The sequence below is a fragment of the Ceratotherium simum genome, chromosome 28 (genome assembly GCF_057802395.1).
Source record: "Ceratotherium simum simum isolate JZ-2026a chromosome 28, ASM5780239v1, whole genome shotgun sequence".
NCBI lineage: Eukaryota > Metazoa > Chordata > Mammalia > Perissodactyla > Rhinocerotidae > Ceratotherium > Ceratotherium simum.
This window is the reverse complement of record NC_141927.1, coordinates 5,288,944-5,296,838: the sequence shown is the minus strand read 5'-3', so window position 1 is coordinate 5,296,838 and position 7,895 is coordinate 5,288,944. Positions and strand designations below refer to the sequence as shown.

Genomic DNA, 7,895 nt, shown 5'->3' with positions numbered 1-7,895 from the left:
CTCCATTATCAACATCCCCCACCAGAGTGGTGTGTTAGTCACACTGATGAACCTACATTGACACATCATCATCACCCAGAGTCCATAGTTTACCTTAGGGTTCACTCTTGGTGTTGTACTTTCTATAAGTTTGAAAAAATATATAATAACACATACCCAACATTATAGTATCATGCATAGTATTTTCACTGCCCTAAAAATCCTCTATGCTCCAACTATTCATTCCTCCCCGCCACCCCAACCCCCTGGCAACCACTGATTTTTCACTGTCTCCATAGTTTTGTCTTTTCCAGGTCGTAGAGATGGAATCATACAGTATGTAGCCTTTTCAGTTTGGCTTCTTTCACTCAGTCATATGCATTTAAGATTCCTCCACGTCCTTTCATGGCTCGATAGCTCATTTCTTTTTAGGGACACGTGACAATTTTATGATTCGTCTGTTATGTTTTCTGCTGGGCTGTGGATTGTTGTTTACCATTATGTGATTTTCCTTCAGCTTCTTCAGTTCCCTCACCTTCTGCCCACCCACCTACATTATCTCCCTTTCTACTCTGAACTCTGAGAAGGGCAGGAATCTCATCTTCTCTGCTGTTGTGTTGCCAGTATTTTCCCAGTGTTTGGCATGTAACGGGTGCTCAGTCATTTATGAGAGAGGGGGCAGGAGGGAGAAAAGGAGGAAGGACAGAAATAAGAGAGGAGGAAGAAAAGAACTAGCCCTTGTTCAAGTAACGCTCACCTCAACCACCACTCACAAGATGGTTCCTATTATTTCCATATTCTACAAATAGCTACAGTTACCATCAAAGTGTGAAAATCAGATTAAAATGTGTATTTAATTCTTTCTAGATACAGGAGTTGAAAGCAGGAATAAACTCTAACCGCTCAAAACTTTTATCAGGTAAGTGAAAAAAATACATCTCAGTATGTGTGGCAGCGGTATTTTTAATGTCCAAATTCTGACGTCAATTGGATGTGGATATTTACATGGTTGCACTTGACTTTTTAAGATATTGGGCTAAGGGGAAGGCTTAAGGATGGCTTTGAGGCTGGAGCAGTTATACCTGTACTAGAAAACTAGGCTGCATTGTCTCTAGCCATATGGAGATGACCTTAGCTAGTTCACAAATGGCTTCTGTTGGCCACTTGAGAGGCCAGATAAGACACTGCGGATGCCTCAGTGGAGACCCATTTTTAATGTGGGGAATGCAATGGGCAGTAGGCTCAAAGTTGACTTAGTAGGGATTTATGCATATATAAATGCTGACAATGCAGTGGTACTTAATATGCAAAACCTTTGCAAAATTTTCCCATGATAAATAGCATTCACAAAATTAGTTTAACAGTTCAGTGAGTTATTAGGTGCTTAGAGGAAATTCCTATGCCATAAGATAACATGCTATTTTTGTAATATTAATGAAAAAAGGAGCAGAGGAGGGTTTATTTGGAATAACACTATAACACTATAGGACCATATATGACTGGGTAATATTTCTCATGAATTAGACAAAGACATTTAGTTCTAACTTTTTTTGTCTGCAAGTCCAGGAGAGGCCTTAAAACAATGCCATGATTTCTGCTGATAGCTCCCAAATCAGCTAAATTCAGTAACTAACTAACTTTGCATCAGCAGTTTGAAAAATGGACCACTAACCAATTCTGTGCTGATGGAGTAGGCTGTTTGTTAAATATTGCAAATTAAAATTCTCTTAAAATATCTTATTAACAAGAGTTTTTGAAAAAAAAGAGAATTTGAATGACTGGAAAATACCATGAGAAGATTACTGTACAGTCTTGTGTTGCTTACCGACGAGGTTACGTTCTGAGAAATGCATTGTTAGACAATTTTGTCATTGTATGAACATCATAGAATGTGCTTACACAAACCTAGGTGGTATAGCCTACAACACACTTACGTTATATGGTACTAATCTTATGGGACCACCGTAGTATGTGTAGTCTACTGTTGACCAAAATGTTATATGGCTCATGACTGTATTTAGGAACGTTTCAGATAATCACTAGTTTCTATAAAAAGTAAGTTAAAGAACATATAGAGGAAAGAAAATAGCTTGGCATAGTGGCATACTCAGTCTCAATGTGTGTGTATGTCTGTATGAGTAGTGTTCTAGGAAAGGCACAAGTTCTTCAAGTAGCCTAGTGCAGCGGAATGGTTAGTTTACTGTAGGAGAATAAGAATAATTTTCCCTCTACCCTTCTGAGTTCTTGGTTGAGATCCTTTGTAATAAAAGGTAGATTAACAAGAGAAAAACAGTTTATCAATATATATACCTCCTGTGTATATGGGAGAAACTCAGAAAAACTGAGTAACCCTTCAAGATGGCCCAAGCCACTACCTGACTACTATCTTCAGCTAAAGACAAGAAAGAAAAGTGTGTGTTGGCGGGGGGAGGAGGACGGGCAATGCAGAGAAGGCCAGTTACGGATAGTGACCAGGAAAAGTACTGTAAACAAGGGACAAACAAGGGTAAAATTTGTTCTGCAGATTGAAGTCGGTTCCTTCTCCATTGATCAGATTCTCTTGTGAGTTAGCCATCCTTCTCTTCCTGGTACAGAGGGAGACAAATGGAGATATCATTTATAAATGTAAATGTCCCTTACAAAGGGTAACTTCTACTCCGTGTTCAGAGCTTCTCCTGTGTCTGCAGTTTGTCAAAATAATCAGCTCAAAATAATCCTTATGCCAAAAAGGTATATTTTGGAGTGGCGTATTCTGCTACCCCTCATTACTAACAATGTGTGATTATTAGTAAAGAAACTTTCCTGGACCTCAATTTTATGACATCTATAATGAGTATACTATATGCCCTGCATCTATCTCAAAGGATTTCTAGGAGGAGTAAATGTAATAATGGATGTATATTTCTGAGAAAACTGCAAGAAATTTCCAATTACAAGTGACTGCATTTTTAATAAACAAAGATCAGCCTATCTGAATTACAAATTAAGAGAAATAATTGTTATTTAATTATTAAAATGAAGGAAGGAAGCTTCAAATGAAGGAAGAAAAAAGTAAGGAAGAAGGGAAAGAGGGACAGAGAGAGAAAGGAACTGATGGGGTTCAGGACACGCTACCCCAAAACATGACTTTCTGGTATATTGAGTATCCTAAGCTGAAGGAGTTGGAGGAAACAGCAGAAGCAGGAGTGCGACTCTGAGGTCCCTTCTTCCCTGAAACAGGTTTTAAACCCACTGTGAGAGGTGCCCTCCCTGTACCAGGAGCAGGGAAGACATCCTTATTGCCAGAGATGGGACTTTGGGGCCAAGAAATCTACAAACAAACCTTGTAAAATAACCCTCGTCTATTCCTAGTTACTGCTTCACCATTTACTACTCCTGGCCCAACCCCCTCTGTCTTTTCAGGTCTTCACAAATCTATGGTTTATTTCTCCAAATGGTATAAAAGGTTTAAAAGCTTCCTCCTCTGGTCACTTCTTTGGGTCTTCATTCTCTAGTAAAGGCTGTCATGTACATGTAAAAATTCGATAAAAAGTTGTATGTTTCTCTCTTGTGGATCTGTCTTCGTCAGTTTAATTTTCAGACTTAGCCAGGGACCCTAAGACAGTTGAGGAAAACATTTTCCTCCCCTATGGAAGGCAGGAAGAAGGACGGAAAGAAGGAAGGAAGGAAGGAAAGAAGGAAGGAAGGAAGGAGAAAGGAAGTGTGTGTGTCTGTGTGTGCATGTGTGTGTGTATGTGCATCACTGATTTCATAGATGCACCTGATAAGAGGGAAAAATGCACATGTAAGTGCCATTCTCTCTCAAACTTGTGATGTCAGTTTCTTTTATTTATGTATATAGAGACTGATATACTTGATCACAAATATCCTGTACCATTTGCAGGTGGAACAGCACATTTTATTAAACTAAGAACAGATACTACACTTGATCTCAGCCAAAAGGCCAAGAAGTGGTGCAATAGCACACTTCATGTTCTGGTTTTAGCTATAGGACATTCGTTCTCTCGCCTCACGTACCTCCTAGTGTTATTTTGTGCCTGGGTGTGCTGGGTGGAGCACCAAGCTAGCTGAGATCTATAGATCTCCTCTGTTAGAGATCCAGTGTGTGAATCTGGGCAAATATCTTTCCTAATTTGCATACCAGGGTTTCCCAGTACCTGCTCTGCGCACCTCATTGGTGGGATTGGAGGCTCAGATAAGTAAGGGCAGCATTACAGCTTTGAAAACCATATAGCGTTGTACAACTTAAAATGTTTTATTAGTCACCCTTATAGACCATATTTAAATCTTAGAAGGCTATACATCATTTCTCTGTTGCTTCTGTCTACTGCCAGAGGTGAAATAAAATAAGCACTAAACAGACCCTGAACTCTTCTCCTCTGGTGGCTAATAAGAAGAGTTTCCTATCATTTTTACTTGTATTAGATGAATTTATTTTACTCTCTATAACAATTTGTTTTTAACATTTTAAAAGTAAAACTCTGTGATCTTCCCATTTGACACACTTGTGAAATCCCTAACGGATCCAAAGGGTCAATCTCACCACTGGAATAAATTAACTGTGTGATCTTAGGTTGTCACATTTTTGGCTCTCGGTTTCCATTAACATTAAAATTCAGATGTAGGAATAAATGATCTTTAATGCCACTCCAGCTCTAAAATTATATGATGTTGCTAGTTTTTAAAAATGTATCAGTTTGCCTGAATACATTATTGACTGTTGCTTCAAAAACTATCTTGAACCATTTTAAATTTAAGATTTTAGAAATTCTTGGTTTGTGAGTGATTTAAAACAAAATAACAAAAAGATAAAAAAACAAATTTGTGATCCAGCCCTGATGGCCTAGTGGATAAAGTTCAGTGCTCTCACCGCTTCAGCAGCCTGGGTTCATTTCCCAGTCATGGAACTACACCACCCGTCTATCAGTAGCCATGCTGTGGTGGCAGCACACATAGAAGAACTAGAAGGATTTACAACTAGGATGTACAACCATGCACTGGGGCTTTTGGGAGAAAAAAAAATGAGGATGATTGGCAACAGATGTTAGCTCAGGGAGACACTTTCCCTGCAAAAAACAAAAACAAAACAAAAAAACCAAAATAAAAAACAATAGCCATCAACTTTTTCTAAAGAATCTTCTTGTCTTTTACCCCTTCTTGTTTTTCTAAAGAATGTTCTTATCTTTTGCCCCTTTTTGTTTTTGTACTTCTGAAATTGGAACTAATATAAATTACAAGTAGAACAATTAACATCAAAGTCAAAATAAGCCATCTGTTAATATTGCTAGCATTTTTGTGTAAAATTAGATGGCACTCAACATTTGTTACTTTAAGAAAGAGTTCAGGATCCCCACTGACTTGCTAATTATGAATGAGAGGGGCTCTGATTGGTGTCCTGTGACTTCCTTTTATGTTTCTGCCAGGAGCTAGATAACCTTGGGCAAACATACAAAACACTTTGCACTTAGTTTGCACCCTAAACTCCTTTTCAAGGATTTGTTCTTAAGATGCTGCAGTGAAATTGGTCAGCTTTGGTAGTTCTATTCCATGGAAAAATTAAATGCCCATACAACACATTTCTCCTGAGGTTCAGACTTTAAGTGAAAAGCAGAACCAAAAACAGAACGAAAAATAAATGATCTGAGTCCAACAAGGGAGCCATGAACACTTCAGAGGACAAATGGTGCGCCCAAGTCCTTGCCTTGTTGTAGAGATAACTTAACGCCCATGCACAGCACAGTACTATCAGGTGAAGCCATAGGGAATGAAGACAATCCCTCTACCCTCTAGGTCCTTCTGGCTGATCTAATAATTAAATTGGGGCTAGCCCGGTGGCACAAGTGGTTAAGTGCACGCACTCTGCTGCAGCGGCCTGGGGTTCGCCGGTTTGGATCCTGGGCATGCACCTACAGACGCACCACTTATCAAGCCATGCTGTGGCGGCATCCCATACAAAGTGGAGGAAGATGGGCATGGATGTTAGCCCAGGGCCAGTCTTCCTCACCAAAAAAAAAAAAAAAAAAAAAGAATTAAATTGACATGAGACAGAATAACAGGAGAAAATCAAACAAAATTTAATAACATGTATACATGGGAGAAACCCAGGAATACTGTGTAACACACCAGAATGGCTGAAGCCTGCCACCTTAAATACCATCTTAAGCTATCGACAAAGGAGGATGTTGGGGCTGATGGTTTAGGACTTCAAAGGGGAGAAAAGCAATTTATGTGAAGATGGAAAAGCAAATGTTTGATAACAAGTGTTTGCTGGGCCATCTACAGACAATGTGACCTGAGAGACAGAAGTTTGATAAAAAAAGGGCTTGCTCGTGTCTTTCTGTCTATCACACGTATTTTACATTATACTATAGATATCCTATGATATTCGTTCCTTTCTGAAACAGGCTTTCTATCTTAAATCTTTTAGGCAGTTAGAGGGAAGGTCAAAGTCTCTCTCAGGGTCTTTGTTCTTAGAAATAATCAAGCCAAAGAGACACATTTTGGTGTGGCCAATTCTGATCACCCACAAAGCCAAGTACTATAAAAAATATCTTTGCAACAGCTTTTTAAGAGTATTTTCTTAATCTTAAATCCACTTTGTCTTGTACAAATAACTTTAATTTTGGTGAAGAAAAATAAATTCTCTCAGTACATAAAGTGTTTAATAAGCAAGACCATGAGTAATAATATATCATAATAATATATCATAATAATAATATATTATTATTTTCCTAAATCTATGTCTACATAGTCATTTGCTACATTTTATTAGGAAAACAGTAAATCTGTGTTATAAGTACATTTAAAAAAAATAAGACCAAGTTTTCAGATATCTATATTATTTGTTCTTAAAAGCAACAACAAAATGGATTTCCTGTGTTCCTTAGTTTAGAGTTATCTGACAAACTAGACGATGTATATGTCGGCTGATACTTTATTGTCTTTAAATTTCTCTCATTTAGCCTATCTGGCATATAATAGTTGTGGTAAATTTGCCATAAGCGAGACAGCAAAGGAATAAGGGCATTTAAACGTCAATAATTCAGATTTCGACAGATTTTCAAAAGAATTGAAGATGTGAAAGAGTTTCTGAGTCAAATTAGGCTTAAAATATTTTTCTTGCTTTCAGAGAAGGAAAGTGAAAAAGGAAAAGGAAAGATAAACTTAGAAGATGTTATAAACTAGATATTCACGCATATAATATATGTTGATTTATAGTTTAACTATGTATATGATAACTATCTAGCTTAGTTTTCATAAAATGATAAAATGAGTCTGATTTGATATAAAGAGAGAAGTTGATTTCGTTTATAAGAACTTATATAATGCAGAGAGAAATATCTCAAAGTAAAATCATAGAAAGTTAAATATGTTTTAGGACTGATGAAGGAAATGTAGCATCTCCTGGAGTTGCTCCTCTGGTCTACACACAGAGAATATTCCAGTACCCTGCAACCGACAGAAACCAAACAAAAACCAATGGATTCAACACCTTATTAGTGACCAAATTGTCTCCAATGCAGTGGCCCCACAGGATATTTAACGCATAAGTAATATCTTATAGAAAAAAGCATGTGTTTAGAAATGGTCGATTTGCTGTAAGATGTTAAAGCTACCTTAGACATCTAACATTGTTTTGTATAATATAACCTCTGAGAAGAAGGCCATCTAAGAATTTGGAAGCACCCTGGTAATTCTTTATACCATGCCTATCAGGCCAGTGGTTCTGAGTAGAAAAAAATATTTTGGAAAGTTTTAAACAACTAAAAAGTATTGAGAAATAATGAATGTTTAAAAACATAAACATCCAGACAGTGGAATATTATTCAGCTCTAAATAGAAATGAGTCATGAAAGCCATGAAAAAGACATGGAGGAATTTTAAATGAATATTACTAAGTGAAAAAAAAAAAAAAA

General features: G+C 37.3%; 1 pseudogene; it reads right to left on the bottom strand.

Annotated features, from left to right (window-relative positions):
• Window positions 1-3,729: 3,729 nt before the first annotated feature.
• LOC147913289 (U2 spliceosomal RNA) lies at window positions 3,730-3,934 on the bottom strand (annotated as a pseudogene).
• Window positions 3,935-7,895: the final 3,961 nt, after the last annotated feature.